The following is a 13,654-nucleotide window of genomic DNA, read 5'->3' on the forward strand; positions in this document are numbered from 1 at the left end:
TCCGGTCTAGGGGCGTCAGGTATTTTGTCGTAGAGCGTGCCAGACTGAGTGTAAATTAAGTCCAGATATTGTGCACGAGCGATCACTTGCTCTTCCGTTACGACTCCCCCCTTTGCCACATCTTCCGTGATGGAAGGTAGTAATGACTTGATAAACCATTCAGCTAATAGCTGATCGGGAACGTACGTTTTTACCATCCTACGATGACGTCGCCACTCATGTATATGATCAGATATGTGAGTGGCCGTTGTCTGTTTGAAGTTGGTAAGAAGTTATGTTCCCGTTTCATACCTTATTGGTAATTGAAAATGGGTTAAAAAGGTTGTAGCTAAGGTACTGAAGTTGTTGAACGAAGCTCTAGGCAATTCAATGTACCATTTTGCCACTGGACCCGTTAATGTCCTCTGAAAGAGGCGAAGTCTTATCGAATCATCGTTTAGGGTGTTTGATGAACACCATAGATGAAAAGTCATCACGTGATTCGATGGATCTTCACCCGGATTTCCATTAAATTTAGGAATATCTGATGGAAGTTTATGCGGAATCGCTGGCCACCAAGGGGCGTAAGCAATTGGATCGTTTGTTAACCGGTTTAAATCAGGTAACTCTAAAGTTGCCACGAATGGTAACTGTTGATTCAGGTTAGGTGAAGCATACCCAGGATACGATGGAATCGCCTGAGCAGTTGGTCTTTGCATACCGGCATAATGCATTTGATGTTGGTATGTTTGGTAAGCTTGGTGGACTTGACCATTATAAAATGGTTGATTTTGACCGTTTTGAATGTACGGCTGTCCACTGTTCGCAAAGATCTGCTGCTCAGCACCTTGGTATACTTGTTGGAATTGTGGTTGTTGGTATTGCACCAGCCACGGTTGTGAAGCCATGTGCTGTTGCCCGATACTAACCGTTTGACCAAGGTGAGGGGTAATTGTACCCGTCTGGACCTGTGTCGCCCCACTAGTTGGCGATTGTGGTTGAGTAGCAGGGTCAAGGGGCTGTTGCATTACAACCTGAGAAAACTGAGGTTGGCATACAACAGGCAGCGCTTGAACTTGCGACACCGTCACAATAGCTGGCGTAGTCGGGATGTTCGACATAGGTACGCATTGTTGCATCGAATACACAACTCTTGGTTGTTGAGGTAGTATAGGTACCCAACCACTTGAGGTAATTCCAGTATAACCTGAATGCTGTTGTGAACTCCCGTATGGATATCCTCCCGGAGGGGATAATGAAAGGGCATACGGCCCCCCATACGGTGGTAATCCAGAACTCAAGGGAATTGTTTGCCCTTGGGGACCGGACTACCCAAATTGACCTCCAAATGGATCAATTTGTTGAGACTCAACATAAGAGTTTTCGGATATTATTCCGGATGAACAAACAGGAACGGACCAGATTGTCGAAATAGCCCCTGGGTGGGCTCCTTCTAGCGGTTGTGAGCTAGTCGGGACCAATGGTATGCCGGCGAACATTGTCAGAGTGACAGCAGGGAGTTCTACCGTCGTTGTGTCAGAAGACACAGTCCTAGATGTTGACGGTTGTTCAGACATTTGTAGTCTATCCAAAAAATTACCTAGCGATTCTACATGAACTTCTGCTGGTGGTAGACTAACTTCTGATGTCGAAGGATATAGAGTGATCCCGACTCCAAAGTGCGTTGGAGTACTTGTTTGAGGATATTCTACAATTTCTTCTATCGCAATCAGACCAGGTGGAAGGGGAAGACCGTCAGGTCCGTAAAATATTTCTGGTGCCGAAGAAGCAGCGATAGATGTTTGAAGAGTAAGACTCTCTGAACCGGTTATAGATGGAATTGGTTCAGTACCACTGTCCTTCTGTGGCTGTTGAACTTCTTCTGTTGAGGCAGGGATTCCAGAAATGTTTGGAGTAACTGGAGTCTCTGATGTCGTTGGAACACTTGTTCTAACTTTGATAGGAGACTTGGAACCGGTTAAACGAGTTCGCTTTGTCCGTACTGGTTTCGATTCTGGAGACAAAGACGGTTGACTCGTAAGCCTCCGCGAATGACGGGGTTTCAATTGACTTTCTTCCACGATTGCGGATTACTCGATCAACTAAAATAAAGGGAAGGTATGTTTCCGAATTAAATGAATTTTAGATGCTTTTGACACAACTTGTTTTTTCAGTTTTTAAGAGTCGAGAAAAAACAAAAGATGACTCTAGTCGCCTTCGATTTTTAATGAGCCTGAAGTGACAAGTGCTCAGATGGACCTTTTCTGTTAAGGAGTCTGAAAAGGAACGAAAGGGACTGCTCTGGAGGTCTAGGTAGAGGGAGTACCAAACCAATCGCAAAACTGCAGAATACTTTTTACGGTACGACAGTCAATCTTCCCGAATGCTGTGTTCGGTGCATTGCGATCAGTAGGGCGGCCGACACGGCTTCCTATGGATAAAGGATTTAAGCCTATAGGGGTCTCCCAATATATACTCGACGGTACGTGGGAGCACAAGTCCGTACTATCACTTATCGTCTCAAAGTGGAGGAATCACCCAACCATCAGTGAGGACAACAGTTACCAGGCTTTACGACGCCGGAATACGTCTCTAGCCTAGACCTCTAAATGTTGTGCGTTAAGTTCCAAAGCGTTGTTAAGTTCATTGGATTTATTTTAAGTTGATCTTTCTTATGAAGTTTGCCTTTTGGGATCACCACGAGATGTAGATGTAATTCCTAAAATGCAATCTAAATATGATAAACAAACTTTTATCTCTTTTCAGCAATGAAAATCCTAGCTACTAGGGGAAAAGAAAGACACAATCTTTTCGCAAAGAGCAAAGAGCACACTGTAAATGCACTTTCCTAAATCAAGCCAAACAGACTGCCAACATGCAAATGCACATGCATGTGTTTTGTTTTTCACTTTCTTAATATTGATGCCTAAAAAGAAAGTTGATGTACAAATCTGAATTTGCGTTCAAGTGACAAACACAAACAAGCTTCTTTTCGAAATCAAAAGGTAGAGACGATTACGACACTTTATGATTTTGAAATAAATACTCGTTTCGACACTAGAAAGTCACAAATTCAAACCAAAGGCAAAAGTAAAAGCATAATCGACTATCAACAGCAAATAAACTTTCTCCTATGATCAGAATCGACACTTGCGACAGATCTAAATCAAAGGACGACAGTACCACTATTCTACTTTCACAAAGGAAAACTGTAAACGACGCAACAAACACATAAAAACATCTACAGTTTCTTTTGTACAACTGAGGCGGAATATCAGTAAGGAAAAGGGGTTTGAAACAGTGAAATACTGATCACAGGCTGCAAAAATCAGAGACAAAACTGGAAAAATGAAGCAAAGAACCTCAGCTGCACAAGGCTAGGCTGATCAGCGCACCTGTTACACAGAGAAACTGCATTGCAGCGCAGGTAGCCCTCTCGGGAAGTGCGTTGAAATGCAGAACCTCTTCACAGAGCCTGCGCTGGGGTAGAAACGAGAGTTCTATCCGGGTTCTAGGTCACGGTTTGCAATTTAATCTATGGTTTTTGGCCGAGTAAAAGCAATCAGTAATACACAATCAGAGGTAGATCTAAGGGGGGTTCTAAGAGCTATCACAAGGGTAATCAGTTAATTTATGAATCAGTTGTTCAAATCATAAACAGATCCAGTGAGTGGATTGAAGCAGCAGATATCTACTTTGCATTTGTTAATGGCAAATGCAGTTCGATTGCTACTTCTAAGTTTATGAAACAAACAACAAGAGAGACACAAACAAACTAACTAGACACGATCCCCAGCGGAGTCGCCATTTTGTTATCGGGAAAAGTGTCTATTTAGATCTACTCTATCGCACTAAGGTGTGACAGCTACCTTAGAAACAAACAGAGAAAACTACTTTTGTATTCTTCTTTATGAACTATAAACAAAGACGAATAGGATGAACCAACCTGTGTCTTGCGCTAGTCCTTCGATCCAATCTCTCTTCTCTTTGACAGCTCCCAGCTACCTGCTCCTTCACTTGCCCAGCTTCACCAAGTGCCTGTAAGACCACAGAAGAAGGAAACTATACAAAGACATGGGTTTATACTCATAAATAACTTAGGATCAGATTTAAGTTAACCATACAAATGTAACAAGCATCAATGAAACACAAGCATGGAGAAGAAACTCAAATAGTTTTATTGATATACAAGAAGATCCAGGAGGAGTTACAACCGATGATTCCTGACCCAGCATCAACCTCCCAGCAAAGAAATCCCTTCTTCAACCCCAACAAAGCATAGATCACCCAATTCTCTGATATGTATCTCAAAACCAACAACAATTCCTTACAATGTGCAAAATTCCAGCCTCCGGATCTCTGGGATGAGGGATCCATATATAGATGTATGCAAGGAGGATGAGTCAGCTCATGAATTGATTAGTGGCTTCTCTCTGTCAGTTCTTGCTTCCACTTGGAGACTGAGAGCCTCTTACTCATCCTTGGTCGAATTCAGTGAGGCAAGTGTCATTGGAGAAGATTCTGGAAGCTTCCATTGTCTCTCCACCTCATGGAATGACTCTGCCACTTTTCATTTCCCGCTCAACGCACCCTGGTAGTGCATTTAGGTGCATTGCAACGCACCTAGCTAGTGGACTTAGGTGCTATGCAACGCACTTGGCTAGTGGAGCAGCTGAAATGATCCTGATTTGACTTATTCTGAGCAGTTTCTGGCGGAGAACTTCTGGGAGAAGCTGTATTTTGTTGACCTTGTTCCTTTAGGAGTTAGAAAAACACTTTTAGGGACTTAGGAGCCCTTGGTTTATGGACATTTCATGCTTAGAGCTGTAAGGCACAAAAATGTCTATAACACTGAGTAGTTTTTCATGGAGAACTTCTGGGAGAAGTTGTAATCAGTTGACCTTGTTCCTTTAGGGGTTGGAACAACACTTTTAGGGACTTAGGAGCCCTTGGTTTATGGACATTTTATGCTTGGGGTTGTAGTTCCCAAAAATGTCTATAACACTTAGCCAACTAATATTTCTTCTTCATTCATCCTTACTGCTTCATACCCATGTTGTGACTGATCAAAGCTATATTGTACCATTCCTATCCTCATTTCTTGTCTTTCCCTGTCTTTTTTCTACTTGTGATGTCTCGACATTCACAAGCAATTGTTAGATACATGATAAATAAATAATAATAAATCTTGCCTTGAAATTTCTTTCGCAAAGTTGTCATAATAAGTCCATTTGTAACAAACAACCATGTTAGCACCAATATATGCATGCATGCATCGCCAAAAATATATTTATGTCAACACCAACTTAGTAACTCAATGAAAGTAAAACATATCATCATGCATGCATGCATTGAATCATTCACACAATCAGTAAAACATGTTATTATTTCGCTCACGAGAGAGCCCATCCAGTATAAGTGTTGAACCTGGATGCTTTGATACCACCTATAAACACCCCCTTCCTAACCCCAAACCCAACTAGAGTCAGAAGGCGGTGGTTACTCTGTTGACCTAACTCCAAAGGTACAATTATGGAAACGGGAGCTAGAATTTTTTACTTTTTTCTACTTTTCCGGAATTTCAAATAAACAACATAATTGCGTTTGTCTCATCAAGATGATTCCAAGAATATAAATTTCACCTCAATCCAACTTATAGATCAAACTTATGTCCTTTAAAGATTGGCCAATTATACCTCATCACATCATCATGACACCGTAGTGGCATCTAGCGTGCCCATTTGGCATACCCACATGGCTTCTGACACACCCACATGGTGGACCCACATGGAATCAAACACACCCACGTGGTGGCCCATGTGGCAGGCACAAACCCCGAGGAAGGTCGAGGTCGACCCTCCTTTCAAACACATTCTAAAATTTCAAGTGACCGAGCTTTACCCCTGACTTCCAACCTTGGTCAGGGTTGGCCCTCCCCTTCTCAACACTACAATGCAATGGGTCGGGCAAGTCCGGCCCTCGACCCCCCAACCTCCAGACTTACCCAACCTCCTAACTGGTGGGCACGAAGAGCTAGGTCTGTCTACCAGAGGTCATGTCTTCCAGGCCAACCTCCTAACTTGTGACTTGGTTGACCTACAATGCAAAAATTAACCTCTAACTTGAATTTTTCTAGTTTTTCCAATGCCTTGGCATAGCAATTCCTTTTCTAACTTTTCTAGCTAATCCTACAATACTTCCAACACCTTAGGGCTAACAAATTCATAAGGAATTTATAAATAGACTTAGGAAACATTAAATCATAGGAATAATAGTAATTTAATGGCATTTTCAAGTGCATTATTTACAAAATGATAGAGAATTGTAATAGTTCATTAATAGAGAAGAAATTTTATTTTCTTGGTTCATGCATGAAAAAATGAAACCATGAGGAATAGAATCAATACTTCCTTCCCCTCAATTAAGAATCTAATGCAATAAATATGCCAATACTCATACAACAAACTAAACACGCATTCAATACAAGATTACAAGTTTTTTCTCAGACTATTCATTAACATTGTTGAGCACTCATCTCTATCAATGCAACCCAACACCATCATAGTGAAATAACCTACATCTAATATGTTAGTATATGAGCATGCATCTCATGCATTTCACGTCTTCAAGTGGATTGTAATGAGCAATTTATATATAGTCAACATGTACAGTATTGTAATTAATCAAAATCATGTCACTGAATTGAGAAAGATTCCATGTTATCACCCTCGAGTCAGATTCCAGAGGTTGATGTATATTTTTCTTTAGGGATTAAACACATCCATCAACTAAAGCATAGACTCTAGATATTCGACCACCTCCACCCACCAACTAAATTAAAACCAACAAAACACATGGACTTTAGAGACTCGCAGTCTCCACCCTTCAAGACACAACCTTTTTGCTCGACCCAAGGTAGGGATTCCAGAACCCATAGTAAAATTAAAAGACAACAAACAAGCTTCCATAGATCCCCCCTGGGATTTTCTAGGATCAATTCCTCCACCCCAACCCTTTGGGATTTCCTGAGAAACACCATCTCCACCCTCCAAGCCACCGAGGACGCGAGAGGCAATCAATTCATCATTTGGTGGTTTCTTCTAACTCCTTTTCCAACCAAATATGCTATTCCTTTTTTATGTTCAACCTCTCTTGGTAATTTGAATTTCTCTCCATATCTATTGCATCTCCTATGCTCTCTCTTTTCTTTTCTTTTCTTTCTATCCCTCTTCTTGACTTTTCAAATTCCCTTGACCTTTCAAATTCCTCATTTGAATTTTTTGTTCATTAATAATATTTTCATCAAGTAATCACCCCATCCTTCTAGAATTTTTCCCATTACTTAGCCTATTTTATTTTATTTTTAAAAAGTTTACATTGCATACATAAATGTAATTACTTGGGGTTGTCACAAGCATATTGAAACCCATAGGTGAGGCATGGAGATCCATGGGTCTCCAAGCTGCAGTAGAGAATCACACATCACCATGGGTACCTCCAACACCCACAACAATCCAACAAATTTCCCTACATTGATGAATTTTATGGGATGATGCACATAGACCAGGCATGCCCCTAGTCAACTTAGCACTTCATGAGGTTTGGAAATTAAATCCAGGTCCCAGAGGAGGATGGTATCACATGTTAAGACATGGGAGGGCCAACACCACCTTGGTGTCCCTCAACATTTAGCAAAGATAGGCATTTCAACCACCTGGAGACCCATTAGACCACTTATGTGCCCCAAGATGAAAATTGGGGTCCACAGAGGGAGATTGATAATGACCTATGGGCCAACCCCTAGGATATAATTTTATATGGCCTCTACACACCATATGGCGCCCTTAGCCCTCAACGCTATCCATAGGAGGGATCACACATTCACAACATCAACACTTTCGCTATTTTGGCTCACATGTGTGGGTTATATTAGGTTTATTTCATTAGCTACTACATTGGATTGTGACCTATCGTGTTATGGCACATTATTTTATAATTATATGGGGCTTGTAGGCTCAAATATCAATTTGGATCCCTCATATAAATAAAGGGAGGAACTTTTGTATCATTCATCATCACACACTTGGGATTTTCAACCTCTCTAGCCAAATTCAACCTTTTTTTCTTGTGGAGGATTTGGGATCTATGAATGCATTTTGATATTTGGAGTTGATTTTCTTATCTTTGGAGATATTCTTTGGACTTATGGATGGAATCTTTGCATGTTATCTTGTAAGTGTACCTAATTTTTGAATATCTATTTTCTTTCATGTCTAATGTGTTATATAATGTTGATTCTAGGTTACACAAATTGTGCCCTAATTTTTTGAAGATATATTAAATGTTATCTAGATGATCTATTGCATTCATTACTCATACATAACATGTTAATTTATTTCCTATTGATGAATTATTGGTAGCTCTCCCATGAAAAATCCATTGTATGTTGCATAGGTGAATGCTTGAGGTTTGTTGCTAGGGCATCATACTTCACTTTTATCTATAAATCTCTCTCTCCAATTCAACACCTTCAAGGCCAAGCTTGCTAACTAGGGCTTGGTGCAAATCTGTAGGCAAGGTGAGTTTGTGGGATTGGAGAGCCTAAACATGAATGGGATCATAGTTTCCATAAAATATATACTTTTGGTGGGCAACCACTTCAATATTTTCCATAATTTTTCTTTCCCTAGTTGTTTTCCCTAAGGAGGAACCCTAGTTTAGTCTTGCTTCAACTTAGGGGCTTCTTTGAAGGTTTCATGAGCCTTGTATTTTCCAATATACGTTGTTGGAAAACTTTTCTCCTAGCCTTGAACTTTGGTTACACCAACACTCAACTTATCAATCAAACCATAGGTCTTGTGTCTCATCAAATATGCCTTTATCAAGAAAGTGAATTCCCTCCTATTATACATTTGAACCTAATTGGGACTTTCTTATAGAAAGCCTCACCATGTCACCTTGTACCCTAACCTTAGAATACTCATTATGTGACCTTCTCACATATCTATACTCCTCCCATTAGTGAAAATCTATAAATAATAAGGGGCTTTCGCTATGGTGATAGTGGGCCATCACCCCATTTTTGTCACTTGGTCTAATGTTAGCCTTGTAGGGTGACCCTCTCCAAGTCCTGCTAGATTTTTAGCAACAAGTCCCTTGGAGGATAAATTTATCTTCTAATGGCTACTTTCTTAGTCCATTTATCAACTAATTGGTCCACTAGGTCTCCAATGGCTTGTTAGACCCTGTACAGGCTAGTTGACTTCACCAACAACTATTTTTACTTGATTTTTCCCTTTAGTAATTTGACTTAGACACATGGAAGCTATATCTCCAATTTCCTAGACTTATAGAGAATTTTGACAACTGGGTATGACGAAACCAAACTGGATCTAAGTTGGGTATCTCTTGGAATTTTCATTTATTGCCTAATTTTTCCACACCATCACCTACCTACCACATCATCTTGCCCTGTGTTAGAGCTCAAACACCATTTGGAATTTGGAGAAATCAAGACATGGTTTTTGTTCCTCTAAATTATATAAACCATTTTTTAACATATTACACGTTAAATTTTGTTAAGATTTACCCATGCTAAGCCTCCTGGAAACCTGTCATGCCACATCACCACTTCCAAGTGGGTGATCTCTAATGCCATTAAGGATTAGAAAAATATAAAACATGGGTTTTGTTCCTCTCATTGAGTGGAGCATATACATCATTTTTGGACAATTGGAGACTTCTTTTTGTATCTTAGACCATTTCTTCTCTTGATTGGGAGGATCGACCCTCTTTTATAAGGCACTTACTCATCAAATCATTGTATATGTGGCCTGACCACTTTATTTTTATGTTGTATTATTTAACTTAATTTTAGGAGTTAATTGGATTTAGTTTTCTTAGGCTATATCAAAGGAATTAAATTAAATAATGATATTTTATTGTAAATGGAGTAGGTATCACTCTATAAATGCAGGATAGCTTCCTCATTTGTATTCATGGTTGGATTATGCAAGCACTCTTCTCATTGGACCTTAATAGAAATATCTTTATTGGAGGAATTTTAGTGTTAAGGGATTATCTATGTGGTTAATGTTTGTAACTTAGAAGCTTTTATTTCTTGTTGTTTTTAAAATTAATACATCGTTAAAAATATTATTGTAATTTTTCAAGACTACCACAAGGCTTCAAAAACTAATCCATTTTAAGGGAAACTTTGTCACTTTGAAGGAGGTATATAGAGGCTCTTCTCACATGATCTCCTTTGTTGGTTTGGTGTAAGTTTCAATTTTCCCTGCTAGGCCCTATTACCCACCAAAAGTGGATGGCCTCTAGGAGAAACTTTTCTCATGTCTTCGAACCGACAGCCAACATCCCCTGACAACCACCTTGTAGCTAATGTGATGTGTCATTCATATCTCTACCACTTACATCAGTCATATGTTTCCTCACCCATTTGTCAAGGGCACATGTTGGAAGGTGAGCTTCTTATCAAAAGTTACTTATTCATTTTTCAATTAGTTTCTTATGCTTGCTTGTATTTAGACATTTTAACATAGATTATGTAGTGTCTTGGAAGAAAGAATGGTATTAGTCGAAGTCTTGTTCCCTCACCTTAAACAGGGGGTTAATTTTCAATCCTAATCTAGTGGGACCACCCCTAAATGGCTTTAGAAAGGGGAACTAATTGGAAAAAACTGTGATTGAGATAGTGTAGCATCAGCTATCCTTATTCCATACTTACCACTTTCCATCTTACATTACAATCCCTTGTTCCATCTCCATTCTTTGGGTTCAACTGACCATTGGTTCAGCGGGATTTGGAATCCACACATCCTCATACCTCGGAAGGACCTAGAAATGTAGCCTGGGAGGTTGATGCAGCTAAAAGAAAAACAAAAAGCATATAATGGCCACAAGAAAAACAAAAGAAAAATCAAAATGAAAAACATGGACAAGACTTACAAATTAGCATGTAGGCAAAAGCCAAGCATGAGCTCTACCTATATCATATGGCCATCACTCAGTTCCTAGTCCAATGTTGCCCTATCTCATAAAAGACAAGGAACCCTTGCATGTCCCAACCCCTAATGGGAAATGAACTTCCCCATCCCAAAGGGGGTAATAATTGTTATACATCATACAAAGAAAGTTCTCATTCCTCGAGCTACAAGCGATAATACAAATAAAAGTAAAAGGCAATATAGAGGGGTGGAAAAATGAAGGCCAAGGTAACTCATTCATCCATGATTTCTCCCTCCTCACATCTATACACCCGAGATGAAGTACTCCATCATAGTCGGTCCCTTTGACCATGAAACTTGGCCATGAAATCTTTTCCCCTCCATTCCATCATTATTCACATGGAACCTATCGATTGAAGGGTGGACCAAGGACGTGTCACTTCCCTTTGGGGGGTTGGGTAACACCTAATAGGTTCATCTATTAAGCACTCCTACCTAGGAAGGTAACACCATTACGTGACCAATGCCCCAATTTTGGAAGAGAAGCCTCATATGAAGTGTTTTTTTCCCATTCATCTCAAGCTTGGTTCACTTAAATGAAATAATGATTAATGTACCTAATGATGAAAGTTGATTAATGTACTCATAGGTGATGCATTGAAATAATGATTAATGTACCTAATGATGAAATTTGATTAATGTACTCATAGGTGATGCATTGAGAGCCATGCGACTTTTGATAGATATAGAGCATCACTTGTATCCATGGACACTTTCAGCACCCACAGTGCTTCTACATGTTTTCCTATATTATTCATGGGATGATGCACCTGGACGAGCATGCCCCCATCCAACTTAACAATAATACAAGGTTTGGCAGTTGATTAAGGGCTCAAATGAGGTTTGTCTCACACCTTATGGGAGTGCTAGTACCATCATTAAAGCCCTCAACATTGGAGCAGAATCAACCTTATTCACCACTTGGAGACCCATAAGACCCAGTTTTGTGCCCCAAACCTACATTTGGGGGCTACAGGATGATTTGTAGAGAAAGTTAGGGGCCAACCCCCTAGACCTTGATTTTAGGATCCCTCTACACTTATCATAACACCAAAGGAGATCAACGCAAGCCCTAAAAGAGCCTACGGTAACATGACATCAACATTTCGGCCCTCTTGTTGGAGATTTTATTATGTTTCACATTAGCTACAAGGTCAGATTGTGACCTTGCTTCTAGTTTTCCCATTATTTTATAATTTGAGGGGCTTGTAGGATAAAATAGGAGTTAGTAGCATATCTCTCTCTCTCTCTCTCTCTCTCTCTCTATATATATATATATATATATATATATATATATATATATATATATATATCAGTATATTTGTGATGTGATCTCATCATCATCACACTTTTAATTTTAGATCTCTTGAGAAATTCACACTTTTCTCTTATGGAGACTTTGGAGTAATCTTAATGCACTTTGACATTTGGAGTTTATTTGTGTATCTTTGGAGCTATTATTTGGATGAATGGAATGGATTATTTCCATATCATCTTGTAATTATAACTAGATGTTATATGTATAATTTATGGAATTTCATTGATTCTAGTAATTGCAATTAAGCCCTAATTTGTTTAATATTTATTGAATGCTAATCTAGATGACCTATTGCATGCATTGATAATTGATAATTAGTAAATGAATTTCCTTAGTGGTGAACCCTTTGGTAGCTCTCCCATGAAAAATCCATTTTCCATTGCATAGGTAATTTTTGGAATTTTTTTTGCTAGGGCATCAAAATTGTAGCCTCCTTAGAATCTCTTTGGATAATATAGTGCATTCCCAAGGAACAAGGGACTAGTCCATTGGTTTGTGGTCATATCTCAATTTTATCCATTTTTCCTCTTCTCTTAATTTTAATCCTTTCAAGGTTAGGGTAGAGAATTAGGGATTAGTGTGAAATTCAAGGGAAGACGTATTTTGGTGGTTGGAGAGCCTAAACATCGAGAGGATAGGGTTTTCCAGAAAACCTAATATTTTGGTGGATATCCATTGCAATTTAAACTCTCTTGCCCTAGGTGTTTTCACTAAGAGGGAAACCCTATTTTTTCCTCCCTCAACTTAAGGACTTACTTGAAGGTTTCATGATACTTGGCATAGATAATATACGTCAAAGGAAACCTTTTCTCTTAGCCTTGACCTTGAGTTACTCTAACACTCATCAAATTTATCAAACCCTTGGTCTTGTGTCCTTATTTCTAGTTCTCTTCATAGAAAACAAATTTCTTCTTTGTGGAACCTTGAGCATAAATTTTGTCTTTCTTAAAGAGTTCCTAATGAGATAATTTCACACAATAACCCTAGAATATCAATTATAAGTGATCTGTTTCCTAACGGAACTCCTCCCATCGGTGAAAATTCATAAAGAGAAGGGGTTTTTTGTTGTGGTGATAGTAGGTAACAACCCCAATGTTGCTTCTTGGTCTAGTTTATACCTTGTAAGGTTTCCCTCTCCAAGGCCTGCTAGATTTTGTGGCAACGTGCCATACTCTCAAGTTACTTAGTAAGGGTTTTGATGCCACTTCATAGTCAATTTTGTGGTTGAAGACTTTTAACATGGAGGGATCCTTCCTACTGGGGCAACGAATTCATAATTTTCCTTGATTAGCCAAAGGTTTGATTTCTATAGGGTTCTAGCCTCTTACCCTAA

Source organism: Pinus tabuliformis, chromosome Q (genome assembly GCF_031772625.1).
Source record: "Pinus tabuliformis cultivar Carrire ecotype Pingquan chromosome Q, CPIR1, whole genome shotgun sequence".
Lineage (NCBI taxonomy): Eukaryota > Viridiplantae > Streptophyta > Pinopsida > Pinales > Pinaceae > Pinus > Pinus tabuliformis.